Genomic DNA, 15,540 nt, shown 5'->3' on the forward strand with positions numbered 1-15,540 from the left:
CCTGGAAGACTAGAGGGAAGCATATGGAAGTAGAGCTCTGTTGGGGAGTAATTGTTTAACTCTGTAAAGACTAAACACACATTGCATTTGTTTAATTATGTAGAGATGTGTTGCTTTTTTTTTTTACCTTGCCTGCCTAAGGCACCTGATTGGTCTAATAAAATGCTGAATGGCCAGTAGCAAGGGAGGAGGTATTGGTAGAACTTCCAGTCAGGGAGAAGAAGTAGGAGGAGGAATTTAGGCTCAGTTAAAGGAAAGAAGAAAGAAAAAGAGATGCCAGGAAGATGCCAGGGAGATGCCAGGGACCAGCCAGCCAGACACAGAGGAAGCAGACATACAAAATGAAAGAAGGGTTAAAAAAAAAAAACCCCAAGACAAAACTTAGATGAATAGAAACAGTTTAAATTGAGTTAAAAGAGCTAGTGGGACAAGCCTAAGCTAAGGCTGAGCATTTGTAAGTAATAATAAGTCTTTGTGTCTTTATTTGAGAGCTGGTTGGCCACCCAAAGAAAATGCCAACTACAGAGCTTGGTCTGTGTGCCTTTCCAGTGCCATTTGCTGAAGTCTGGCATCCACCCCCATGCAGGCTCTTACTGTAGCCCAGCAATCTCTGTCACTGTGGTTTCTCCAAATGTTGGCCTTACTCTCCAAATCTACCAACCACCCCATCACTTCCCCTCTTATTTACTGAAAAGTATTTCATTTGCTATATAACAAGAAATAGGCCGGGCGGTGGTGGCGCACGCCTTTAATCCCAGCACTCGGGAGGCAGAGCCAGGCGGATCTCTGTGAGTTCGAGGCCAGCCTGGTCTCCAAAGCGAGTTCCAGGAAAGGCGCAAAGCTACACAGAGAAACCCTGTCTCAAAAAACCAAAAAAAAAAAAAAAAAAAAACAAAAACAAGAAATATCTGGGGAAATAAAGTGAAGGGAAACCAGCAAGGAGCCCACCAATGCCATGCTACAGTCTGTAGAAACATCACTCCTTCCCACTTTCACCCTACTCTTCAGGAATGGCATCACTTCATGTCCACATTTGATCTATCAGTCTTTGTTCACACATCTTTAGAGACCTCATTCAGTCATATGCATTTTCCTCCAAATTCTTAGATATACCTTTTTACAGTGTAATCACCATAAAGAGCTTTAGACTTAAACAACAACAATAACAACAAGAAGGCCGTTTTTTAACTTCTTTCCTGATTTAACAGCCCTCAGTGATTATTATCTAATCATTAGCCACTTGGTCACCTGTACTAGAGCTTCCACTTCTATCCCCTTATTACTCAACCCATTGTGGTTGGACTTTGTCCCCACTGCTTCTTCCCGTCTCTTGTTAAAGTCAGTTGTGACCTTGCTGATGTATTAGCTAATGGACTTTTTTCTTTTCTCATCTTAACTTCTCAGTGGAATATAAAGTCACCTCCATCTTCAGCTGTGGTGACTACTCCAATGCTCTTGTTTCCCCTTTATTACCCTCTGTTAATCCTCACAGTCTGCTTTTGTCTTCAATTCTACTCATTTTTAAGTTGGTACTCCCCAACATCAGCATGGAGACCTTTGCCTTCCTATCATTCAGTTTTTACACACACACACACACACACACACACACACACACACACACACACACACACCAGTGACAGTATAAACTTAACAACCTGGAGTTTTTTTCTGAACTACAAATCAAATTATGGACATCTTACTAGGCTTTATAACTAAATCAAGTTCAACATATTGGACATGGAAATTTTGTCTGATTCCTCTCTCTATGCTTCTTGTCTGAATTCCTTACTGAGTCTAGTTGTTCTGGATTTTCTTGTTATTCTCTAATACAGTCTCATCCATCACCAGCTTTCAGAGATTTAGCCACAAAGGGATTTGGATTCGAGAAGTTCCCAGTTATCTAACCATTTCCCTTGATATCGTGCCACCAAGTAAACAGGATATGTGTGTGTGTGTGTGTGTGCATGTATTTTGTGTGTGAGTACATGTGCCATACGTAGCATTTGTGATAAGCATTTTATATTTCTGTTTGCATAAACAAAGAAAAAACTATATTATTTGTGAATTCAGTTTCATGTTTGTTCTGAAAAAAAAGTTTGATGTGAGTTTAAAGAAAACTAATTTCAAAGGAGATTTCCCTTGGTTCAATACAAGTCAAAGAAATCTGCATTTAAGACACCTACCTTTATTTACTTAAACAGCAATAAGATTTAACTAAAAGGAAGTAATTTATTGAATTTTGGAAAGCATTTACTAAACTTGCATTTTGTAACAATCATAGTTAAGTATCAGAGAACCTCAGTTCACTCTCTGCTTCATCATTTAGCAACTGTGTCATCTCCAGAGCACTTCATGTTTACATGTGTTAAATGGATACTCACCTTACAGGGTCCTGTGGGAAGACTTTGTTGGAAAATGATAGAACTCTAGCAAAAGAAAGCAAGGCACTTTTTCAATAATAAATAGGATTTTGTAGTAGACTATTGTTAAATTTTGAATTAAGCTACACTTCCCTTCCATTTGACAAAAATGTCCATGTGATTAAACTCCACTCTATAAAAAGGAGACACTCCCCCATAGGGACCTTTCTGTGTGATCATGAACAGATTCCTATCCACACCCCTCTAGGAGGAAGCCAGCTCAGGGAGGGGTCCACTCTGGCAAGAAGAATCCTTTATTACTACTGATGCCTGCACACAGTGAAAATAAAGGCCAGTCTCACATGTAGTCGTTTTACTTTTTTAACTCTTAAATGACATTATGTCGGTAAATAACCTGTATCCAAGATAAAGAGTCTCACTCTCTCGCCATTGGTTATGTGTGTATTTATCCACCAATGAACAAGGTTGTCAAGAGGCAGTTGGAAAAACTTCTCCTTCCTTTTTCTTTCCCTCCCACCAAAGCAGGACTATAAAAATATATGCCAGTGGAGGCAAGGCAATTATCGATGGCGAGCTATCTGAAACTTGGTAATATGCACACAGTAAGTATCAGAGAAAGTGGCTACCTAGCTAAGGGCTCAGGAAACACACACACACACACACACACACACACACACACACACACACACACACACACACAATTTGAAACATCATCCAAAACTAGGAACATCTGGTAACTTTTTAAAGTATTTTTAGTGTCTTAATTTAAATATATTCTAGGTTCTTTCGTCAGTCAGTTCCGGGGCACAGCAGCAGCGGCAGCAGCAGCAGCATTTCCAGATGTCCTGCTCAATCTGCTTTCCAAAAGCAATCCAGGGTTAGGGCTCAGAGATCCGCTCCGTTTTGCCCATATGCTCCTTTTCCTCCTGGGGAGGGGTTAAGCCCCTTGATGTCTGCCTCTTCTCAGCAGGACCACCTTTTATCTGCCTTGCTCCCTGAGGCCAGGGCACTGGAGAGTGGCTGTTTTCCCTAATGCTGATAAATTAATTAACAGCATGGCAAGCTTAAATGGTTTAGAAGGATTCTGAAGCCCTCTGGTTGGTGGCTTTCACTGAGTAGAACATGTTTATCCATTTCACAGGACCTATATTTTTAGATCAATGACCTTTGGCTGCATGATTCATTCTGAGTTCATTTTTCCCCAGAGGGTGTAGTTTCACATAAACCTATTTAACAGCAATAAAGCAAATGATGTTTCAAATGGAACATAATCTATTCCACACCTGTTTCCTTTGACTATTTTGATAGAAATGAGCTGTTTCTGTGATAATTATACTTTTGCTATACAATATGCAGCAAAAATATTTATATATTTTTCATTGCTGTAGCATATGAACATTTTAATTTTAAATAAGTTCTGTTAATGTTATTTTCAGCAAAACACCCATACACACAAACCAAGACATTTTCAGTTGCAAAGATAAGATACTTTCTAAGTACCATTTATCTAGATGAAATTCTTTTTATAAAATTTCCCTAGGGTTTCTTATCTCCTTATGTAATGAAAAATGTATCCAGATATTAATAACTACTTTAGATGAAACACTATCTGCTTACATGGTCCTTCCATTTTGGTTGCCATATTGTAATGTACTCCATTGCCTTCTAGTAGATCCTGATATCACTAAGTAACCATTTGTGATCTAGAAAGATAATCCTAAAGTTTGCTGTAAGTGTTTTTACACAAGATACTGAGCATCCTACCTCTGTTCTCTGTACTTTTCATATTACCTACTGGAGGAGAGGCATGAGCAAGTGCAGATTTGGTTGACTTGGCGTAGTCCATCTGGTACAGGGATGCAATGCCTTGCTTGTTGCTGTGCACCTGCTTGCCATTGAGTGTTTGGTTGTTCTTGGTTTCCATAGTCTCTGATGAAATAAACAGCATTAAGACATTTTTTAACATGTTTCTACATAAATAAATGAAATGTGTAAAACAACGTCCACAGGTGGTCTAGCACATAACCATAGTATATGCTCAATAACAGCTTAAAGTGAAAACACAGCATGACTAAGAGACTCAAAGTGATTGTTCATCTCATCTTCTTTCTGTATTCCACATGACTTGAATCTCCTGACCACTCCTCAAAGATAGGACATTCAGCACAAGAGTTTCAAGACAGTGTCTGAGGGCTAGCTTATGGTTTCAGCCAAAGGCAGTTTTAAGCAATCTCTTTTTGTTCAGTGAGTCTTCTAGCAATTGCGTTCTGAAAATACCAGGATGGAACCATTAGAACCTTGTCCTGCATGCTGATCTCTCAGCCTCCTCTTGAATCTTTCATTCATATTTTTTTTGCTTTGTTTTGTTTTATTTTTTAGCAGCATCAGTAGTTTTAACTGGACTTTACTAGATTGGCAAAATCTATGAACTTTGAGTTTAAACTACACTTTTACCCACAAAAATTTGGCAAATGCTCAAAGATTACAGTATGTACTGAAACCCAATAATTATAGATGCCAGGTTAAGAGTTCACAAGGCCCTTAAAACCAGGACTTCCGTAATGTAGTGGGAGCTTATGGGGGTGTTTGGGATTGTTCCACGGTCTTTGGGAGAAAAGAGGATTGGCTTTGGCTATAATGAAAGTGGGGAAATTCCTCTTTGATTAAACATGTGTCCCTATGAAACCTTTACTTACCTTTATCCCGTATTTTCTCCTTCCCTTCTTCCTGTTGGCCACAGCTGTCATTACCATCATTGATACCACACCTTCAGTTTCACCGAAAACCAGAAGCATAATAGTGTCTTCTTGCTCCCATGATGTCAGTTTGCCATGATTTCAGCATAGCCAATATGATTGCCTTGTCCTCTGTGGGCTGCCATTTTCTTCAAGTCCGTGGATATCTACAAGCATATACTATCCTGGCCAGAGCCTCTTCCTCTTTCTGATAAGAAGGAGCTATAACAAACAGCATGTAGAACTTTGACACAGCTATTTCACCTATTCAAGTGAATTAAAGAAAAGTGAAAGCCTCAAGAAAAAAGAAAGACAGAGCAGGCAAGTGAAAGAAAATGAAGAAACACATTCTCTCTCTCTCTCTCTCTCTCTCTCTCTCTCTCTCTCTCTCTCTCTCTCCCCCCGTTCAAGAACCATCAAGATGTTGTTATACTCTAGATCCTCAATCTAGGACTGTATTTTTGCACAAACCATGCGGCTTAAGTCCTGGAACCATGAGTGGGTGGCAAGGGAATGAAGAAAGGAAAGACCTGTGTAGTGAAGCTATGATCAGGTGGGGTCTGCTGCCTCACAACCCAGAATTCTCAGCATGTTCATTAGGTACATACAGCACAAGGGGAGAGATCAGCTCATCTGGGTAGGAAGTCTTTGCAGGCAACAGTCTCAGGTTGTAAACATCCAGGAAAAGGAAGCTGTGCTTGCTAGTCTTGGTGCACAGTGATCAATCATCCATAAACTCATACTCTGACTCCCAAGGAAAGCTTTGTCATCCCTCTTGAGCCTCGATATGGAGAAATGGCTTTGCCTACATTCTATGAGTCTGAGGCCTGGAGAGTTCTCAACATGGCTATGCTCATGCCAACAATACACATTTACTTAGGACTTTTCTCACTGGGGCTCCCTCTGCTCTTACACATCTCTGTGTTTTGTCAATGTTCATACTCAAGTCCTTGCCTCTGTACTTTGAAAACCCATTTGGAAGTGGCACAATATCATTCAGACAGAAAACAATCATCCAGAAATTAATGAATTGACTCTAGACTATGTAACTATTTTTTTATCTGAAAGATTCAATGTCTTATTTTTCTGAAAAATTAAGTATAGTTTTCAAAGACAGGAATTATATCATCTCACATATGTATCCTGAGTACAATGTAGATAAGTATATATGTAATTAAATATATTTAAATATGTATAAATACACATATATTATTTCTAATGACCTACATTAGACCAGAGATCATGGTTACAATATTGCTAAAGCCAGACTTGGCAAATTATAAAATAGATTTGCTATGCTGGATCCTCTTTACTCTTCCATCTCCAATCTGCTTCTAACTAAGTCTTAACATGAGAAAGTCTAATGTCTAGTCACCCAAGCAGCCTCAGCAGACACACAAGCTAATGCTAGCCATGGGGCCTGTGAATTGACCCAGACTGGAAGCTCAAGAGGACAGAAAACATGGTTTCCTTGTTGGATGTCTGCACTTGTTCTCTTGTGCTTATAACAGTCATTTCCTCAAAGTGATTGGGTAGTAAATAGTTGAGTAAGTGAAAAAAATAAAAAAAACTATGGTGAATTTTTGTTTGTTTGTTTTTTGAGACAAGGTTTCTCTGTGTAGCCCTGGTTGTCCTGGAACTTGCTCTGTAGACCAGGCTGATCTCAAACTCATAAAAATCTGCCTGCCTCTACATCCCAAGTGCTGGGATTAAAGATGTGTGCTACCACTGCCTGGCCAGTTACTTATGGTTAATTTTAATGATGATTTTACTGTCAATATAATTGACCATAATATAATACTACTTTCAGTTATCTTGAAAACAAATAACCAGTGGGCCATTACCATCATTTCCTGGTCCTTGAAGAAAATATACACTTTTGTTACATTAAATATAAGTATGTAAGTATTGATGGCCAAAACTGAGACAGAAACCTTGGTAACTTACACTCAAAGCCTTTCCTTTTCCTTCCCAATAACTCTCTGGAGGATACTGTTTACAAGTACGTTATCTGTCACTTGAATAATTAATCCTCCTAAAATGGAGTCCAGATGTAGTAACTCTATATTGGATTCCACCTCAGCATCCACCAAACAGAGATATCTGAGCTCTAGAGAGAATTCCTACAGAGAACAGAATGAGCCTGTTGGTTACTAAAAATAACCAAGAATATTTATCAAAAAATAAATTTTGTCCTTATAAGTAGTACAAATAATCTCAGAGAAAATGTTTTGGTCCCCATCCTAGGATAATATTGAATCTCTGTGGGTATTTGTGAGTTGGCAAGAGAAGATTGGGGGGAGGGAGTGGACAGTTATTTTTATATATTTATGCCCACAATAGCCCTGAGTGATTTATCAGATGCAGCCTAAGATTATTTGAGTACCTGAAGGATCCAGGATTGTTCACCTTTTATAGCTGATCTGGAAGAATATTTAACAAAATTCTGGCAATTTTCCAGGTTATACACCAGCCATACATGTATACACACACTCTACATTTTCCAAGTAAAATTGCCTTCTAAATGAAATTATTTGATTGTCAATGATACATGCCAGTTAGTACCATATACCTAACATTTCCCCGTTGGTTACATTCAAACACTGGTTGCTATGGCCACAAAATCTCTATGAAATACATATCTGAGCTTTTTTTTTTTTTGCTATTTGTAGAATCACGTGCACTCCTCTTTTCCATATGTTTTTTTTTTACTTTATATATTTTGTGATCACATCTCCATGAGGCTCTTCCAAGTCAGTGGTCAATATTCATAAAAGAACCAAATTGAACAGATTCAGACATGAAGAGTCTTCATCTGTACTTTGTGCTCAACATGGCACCTACTCTCTTGTGAGAAAGATTGCTGGACTTTGAGTTATACGATGTGCAAGTACAATTCATAGTGTCTCTTTGTGAGATATAACTTCTTCAAAGAAAACCATTTCACCTCACTCATGTGGTAGAAGAAAACTTAGGAAGGAAACAGAACGTAGAAAGTTTACAGTGAAAGGGAGATGATTTGAGTGGCTGAATTTGCCACAGCCTGTGTTGCTTGTAAAATCCACAGAGGGCAGCAGACTTGCACACAGGTAGACATGCACAGAAGCCTTGAGCAGCCTTCTCCTGCCCGCATTGTAGGTAAACTCCCTGTGTCTATGGTTGATCAGCAAAGATCATCCTATGCTGACTCATCATTTCAAACTAACAATAACCCTGGAATTGATACTGCCTAATGGTGACTGTGATTTACCTACATGAACCATATGAGAGACGCAGTCATCATAGTGAAGGAGGTTAAGGTCAACACCATCATGAAGTTACAAAGTAAGAACACAACTTTCAAACAGGAGGTATTACAACATAGGGGAAAGAAGAGGAAGAGACGAGGGGTCAACCTAAGATTAATCAACATTTGTGTAAGTTTAAAAGCATCACCTGCATCCCTGGGCCTTACTTCCTTATTACCAAACCAAATGAGTTCTCCATAGTTCTAGCATTTCTATTCTTTTGGAAGCTACAAGGGTATAGACAAATTGAGTATTTATCACAGATTCTTGATACAACTGAGGTTTAATTCATGAGGAAAGGGCTTCCTGCCACAGCTGGCCACTTTGTTTCTGTGAACAAAAGTGCTTCAGGGAGGAAATGATGTTTTCTTTAATAGACACTAGATCCCCCGTGTGTCCAGTCATGACCCTGGAAAGAAGGCTCACATTCTCTACTCTGGTTGAAAAAATAAAGAAGGCAATAAGATACAACTCATGTGGGGCAATAAAAATACTGGGCAGGGAGGGATGGGTAGTGGTATAGCCCTTGAGTAGCATGTATAGGGCCCTAGGTTCCAACATCAGGACCTTCAATTCACCAAGCCACTGAAAAAAATGAGATTGTGAAAATACTAGATGATCAATGTCTTTATTATTTTTGGTTAATTTTTGACAATTTTGAGGACTTTTGTATTTAGAAGTTACTGAGTGTCCACACAAAACCTTCATTTGTCTATGCAGCTTTATTTATAATCATCTAAACTTGGGAGCAAATAAGATTCACTTCCACAAATAAATAGGTAAATATATTGTGGAACATCAAGACAATGGGATATTAATTAACACTGAAAGGAAATAAGCTATCAAGACATGGAAAGACATAGCAGAAATTTCAATACATATTACTAAGTGAATAATTAATAATTAATGTATAATTCCTAAGTAAAAGGAAGCATTTCAGAAAAACAGTTCTAATTCTCTCATAGTCTGGAAAAGTCAACTTGTAGAGGCAGTAAAAGGAGCAGTGATTACCAGGGGTTGAGGGGAGAGAGGGAGGAAGGGTTAAAAATGAAACAATTTTAGGGCAAGAAAACTATGCTGTGTATTCTTATGATAATGGATTGCTGTCACTATCTAACTGCACAAGCCCACAGAATATGCACAAGAACTGAACCACCCATATGGATATGAACTTCAAGTGAAAGTGGTCTGTCCATATAGGTCCATCAGCTGTAACAAGCTATTGGCTTTATGGGGGGATCCTGATAATGAAGAAGGCTATGCGTGTATGGATGTGGAGGGGTGTAGAATAATTCTGCACTTTCTGCTCAAATTTGCTATGAACTTAAAATGGTCCCAAATCAGACTATGGTAAAATACAAAGATGTTTGTACAAGATACACTCATAGTATAAAATACAAAGTCTTGCAGAGTTAGAATAATTGTCAAAGTTTATTGCACACACTAAAGAACAACTCTGAAACCAGAAGGACTCAAAGTCACATCAGAAAGACACCAGACCCACATATGTCCCAGCAGTTTGTCAAGCATGGAGGAGGAAGCCTGCTGACTTTTCCACGGTCCCCTGCTGTGTGTTATCATTCTCTTGAAGGCAATCAGAGATGGTCCAGCTGAGTGTATATAGATAACTATTTAATTTCACTGAACCATGCTGACAAGGGCATAAAGTTTCAAGTCTGTGTTTTGTTTATGATTAGAACTAGTGTTTCCAGGAAAGCAAGATGACTTAAGGTTTGTGTACATAATTATGGTGGATAGTCTTGGAATGTGTTTCAGTTTGAATCTTGAATGCTCCCCCAAAGGCCAGTAGCTACAGTTTGAGTCACCAGCCTTTGGTGCTGTCGAGAGAATGTAAAGTCTCTAATAGTTGGATGTAATAGCCTCAGCCCCTTCTCTTCATATACTAGGGGCTAAGGTCCTATTATCCTCTTTGTATTACTATTTTTGTTTGAAATAAATGCCACTGATCTAGTCTGATTGTTATTATCTTTAAAAAGTGAGAAAATGATTATTTTCTCGCTTTCCTGATCTTTAATACTGCATATTATTAAAGAAATATTAAAATGGACCCTATAGTGTAGAAATGCTACACTGTATATGTAGTGGGTATTCTATCACTGAAGCAGAATAGTTCACAGAATCACCTTGAAAGGTGGAAAAGTTTAACTTGGCTCACAGTGTCAGGGGCTCTTGGCCACCATTGGTTGGCACGCCATTGTTTCTGGGCCTGTGATGAGACAGACACTGTGGCTGGAAATGGATAGTGGAGCCATTAATCTCATCAGTCACCAAACAAGCAAACTAAAAACATCTGTTGTCCTGCCTTGCACTTTGGATAAACCTTTTCCCATGGCTGATTTCATAACACTATTCACTCAACATTCAAAACTACCTTGTGAAACTGTGAAGATCTTTTAAATTTAATATATGATATCATGAACTAATAGTGACTGATAACTCCATTAATCATTAAGCTTGTGTATATTTCCTATAACCTCATGAAGATTTAACATGATAAACAGAACTGTGGAACAGGATGTTAAGATTGACAAGGACACAGGAAGTGGTCTGTTACACTCTATTACATAGAAAGAACAAACCCAAGATTGTATGTGATAGTTGTCCATGAATAGACACTTTAAAACAGAAGGAAACATTTGTATTTGAAAGATGAGAGGATAAAGAAGCATGCTGAAGCTTAATATTGCTTTTTGTCAGTTTTGGGGTGTGCAGATAATTTATTCTGTTCTATATCATCTGCTTAGTGACATCCTACGCCTCCTACACTTGATGATAAATGTTCTACTTTGGGCTATTATGTAAAATCAAAAACTGTGTGTGTGAGTAATTGTTAGGTGTAGTTTTGGTCAACAAAACATATATTTAGCATGAGTTATGAAAGTATCATATGCCAGTTTGCAATTTCCATGAATATTTCACATAATTCAATCATGAATGTTACTGTAGTGGTTGAAACAGCAAATTAACTTGCTATTTTTCAAGTATAAATTATATTTGCATTATACACTTAACCAAATACGTATCTTCAATCTCAGAAGACTTCTCATGCCTTTTAAAACCCTTCTTTTAAGTCACATGTGATTAGCAAAACAGTGATCATGTTGGCATATTTATTCTAAAATGGAATTATGACTATAATGATGTTTGAGCATAAATGTTTTGCATATACTTCTTGAGGGTTAAAACTCTGTCTATGATAAAAATCATTCTAATGATCCAATTTTCAGTTCCTACTATACCTTCAAGAAAGGGGAGAGACCTGAACAAAGCTCGCCTGTAATGTGCTGTAATCAGTACTCTGACTTTGTTGGTTAAAGAAGGTCACCTTGGCAACCTGATCCTAGGGATAGACTCACCTCTGTTTAGTACTATGGTGTGCGGTGGCTCTGTAATGTCTGTGCCACTAACACTAGTTCATTAATCATATTAAATGTTGTGATTAATAGGATACATATTTAAGTATTTTTCCTTATAGGCAATAGAAAATTTTATTTTGTTTTCCTAGTTGGTCCTTCTCCAAGTTCTTATTTCTAATGTAGTCTTCAATCACTGCTTTTGGGAGAATAAAACAAATCCCCAATTAACTAGATTTTGAGTGGTTTGGGGTATTTGAGAGGAACTTATTTATTTCTCTCTCTCTCTCTCTCTCTCTGTGTGTGTGTGTGTGTGTGTGTGTGTGTGTGTGTGTGTGTGTGTGTGTGTATGTGTGTGCATGAGCATTCACATGTACGTCATGACGTGTGTGGAGGTCAGAGGACAACTTGTTGGAGTCACCTCTCTTTTACCATTTAGGACTAAGGGATCAAACTTGGGTAATCAGGCTTGGTGGCAGGCCATCTGGCTGTCTTTTCATTACGTTTTAAATAGGATTTTAGTTTTATGATGAGCACAAGTACCCTTCTAACAGGAAGAACATAGATAAAGAGACCCCATGCGTCCTCCACTCTGTGTCTACTCATGGGAAAACTCTAATGAAGGGCTAAGACAGCACCATGGGAGGATTTGCTCCCCAATGGCCTTGCAGACACAGTAGTGGGACAGTTTCTTTTTGGTGGCTGTCTGGAGTAGAGTAGTTACTGTCGACACGTTTTCCTCCCTGTTGGCTCCTCTCCTGCTGATCTTTTGCCTAGGGAGGATGTGATTTTATTTTCACCATTTTTTCATCCTCTTAGACTGCTGACTTCTCCGATTCAGGGTCTTGGCTGTAGGAGACAAACAGAAACCCAATTATGGGTCCCTAGCTTCTCCACCTCCCTTTGGTTTTCAGCTTTGTCTCCTAAATAAATAGTCACAAGTTTTAGTTTATTTAATTGGAGAATTAGGAAGAATATATCTATTGTCTACTTAGAAGCAAAAGTTTAATTCCATATTTCTTAAAAGAATGAAAGCCAGCTGCCTCTATGCCTAGCATTATTCCATTGTGGCCAAACACATATAATATCCTGCTTTCTCATTATTGTACTGTGGAGAAATAGTCACAGCTTCAGGTGCCGACAAAGAACACATAGTTTGGAGGGCGGGGGGGGGGGGGGTACACCCCAGAGATAGTAGTACTCCAGAGGCTGAGGGAAGGGGATTTCAAATCCCAGGCAGGCCTGGGCGACATGAAGGGTTACTGTCTGAAGTGTGCATGTGTGTGTGTGTGTGTGTGTGTGTGTGTGTGTGTGTGTGTGTGTGTGTGTAATGTGCGTGTGCTGTGTGATAAATCCTAGTTTCAAAACACAAAACACTGTCACTGTATTTTAGTTAATGCTCACATTTGAAGCTTCTGATGAAATGAGTTAGAAAGTGAAGGGATCGGGCACTTCACCCTGCTTTGTGTGACAATGACCATATCATGTCACCTTTTCAAACCTACCACTCGTGATGGAAACGTATATCCAAATTATCTTTTAGTGCAGCCTCTTGGCAGCTTCTTCGTGAATAAAATTCTTGGTAACAGTTTTCAACTGTGAAGCTACTTCTTAGAATGAGTTTGTTGCTTTGGGATCCCATGACTTGTTGCATATTATTGATTACTGTCTATTCTTGCCCATCTTTTGCTATTTTGAGCATTTCACATTGTGGTAATAAAGCACAGAAAAATGATTTGCATCTAGCTGGTAGAAAGTGTGTAGCATCAAGAAGGAAACCGCATTAATTTGTAAATCTTAATCTCTTAAATTGATGAGCGTTTTTAAAGGAATAAGAAAAGACAACTCAAAGAACAAACAGAGGTTTCTGTCTTAAATATAAAAGCAGCTTCCAGCCTTGATCTGCACTGCCTTAAGCTCCCCACCCCCCTGCTTTTCTGGAAATCATATTCTCCACAGGCTTAACTCCTACAAAAATTCCTGAGTTTATAAAACTGTTTTTGGAAGACATCTGTTGTATACTGTTGATTTGGATGAAATCATAAAAGAAAAATAACAATGGTACTTACAAATAGCAGCAAGACTCTGATATGGTCCCATGGTACTTGACACTGAACAAAAGCCATGGATTTATCCATGTTGTCCGATTCACACAAAAATCTGTAGATTAAATATTGTAGCTCTCACTTCAGGGAGAAACATCAATATTTACCTTGGAAATCTCTTACTCTGGAGTCTGACTTTTCCATGCATTCTAACTTCCCATTCCTTTACAATGACCTGATTATATGCTCCATTAATTCTAACAGTATTTGCACATTGGTTTCAATCAAGCATGTTAAATAACACAATTTGCTTCATAACATGTATTTCCAGCTTCAACAGTATGCGGCTGGGGAAGCGCCAGTAACATTGCTGTTGTCCTGGGTACTCACCTGACCTCAATCACTGCAAGACGACAGGCCCCAAGGTTCCTGTTTGCCAGTGACACATTGTCAAAATCGTCTTCACATTCTGAAGTCTACAGTGTGTGACTCCTAGGCAGTCAATAGTCATTCTATACTGAAATCAAATTAAAAACTAAATCTATGTGTTTTCAGCCACTATCTGCCAGGTGGACATATGCTAGAGTAAGACGTTAGATTCTGTTCCATGCAAATTTTTGAATTTCTTTCCACACTTCATTAAAATGGTTATATAAGCAAAAAAGTCACATAAGTACAAACTGTGTGCCTCAACCACACACACACACACAAAAATGTCTTACGATGGCACTGGTGGGATGGCATTATTGGGGAAGGGATTGTCACACAAACCTGAGGACCTGTGTTTCATCACCGATGACCACATTTAAAAAAAAAAGTCTGGTCACCATGGTGTGCACTGTTAATCTCAGTGCTGTGGAGATAAAGAAGGGCCTGCAGCATACTCGCCAACCAGTATAGCTGAACTGACAAACTCCGGGTTCTGTGAGAGACTCTGTCTCAAAAAAAAAAAAACAGTGATAGAGGTAGACATCTGACTTTGGCCAGCATGCGTGCATGGGCACGCGCACACACGCACGCACGCACGCGCACACACACACACACACACACACACACACATTCATTCAAACAAATTTTTGTTACAAAATGTCACCCTAAATCTGTCTTTTCCTCTCCTTCCGGCTGCATGCCCTTTCCCTGTCTCCTGCATTAGTAACAGACATGGGACTGACCCAGCAGATTGTGAGGAATAATCAGGCACCCTTTCCAAGCTGGCATGCACGGCCTCTCCTAAAAGTTCCTCTTCTCCTATGCACTGACCATAGGGCTGATGCTCCCAGGATCATCGCAGAAGCCATACTAAGGATTGCGAGGTTTCCCAACATCCTGAGACTGAAGACTGGGTGAAGATGGACTGCCTACCCGTCTGTTCCCCATCTTACCATGGATAGTGCATAAGCAAGAAAATATGCTCCATTATGGCTTTCAATAGTCTTTCATATTTGCTTGTTAAAGCCAGGAATGGATGTAGATTTTATTAATCTTAAGATTAACAAAAAAAGCTTATGCTTAAGACAATTTTAGAGCTCATTTTCATGAAACATAATACAAATCACACACATCACAACAGTGTATTTATCATTAAATAAAATTTTTTAATTCAAGTAAATTATAGATACTTTAGAAAGTAAACTCTTTTCCCTGAGAATTCTGAAGGAAGTTGTAGCTAGAGTTTTTCTGCCTGGCCCACAGTCAGGACAAATCTCTCTCACCCGCCA

This window comes from Peromyscus californicus, unplaced genomic scaffold (assembly GCF_007827085.1).
Source record: "Peromyscus californicus insignis strain IS unplaced genomic scaffold, ASM782708v3 Scaffold_9__1_contigs__length_137607984, whole genome shotgun sequence".
NCBI lineage: Eukaryota > Metazoa > Chordata > Mammalia > Rodentia > Cricetidae > Peromyscus > Peromyscus californicus.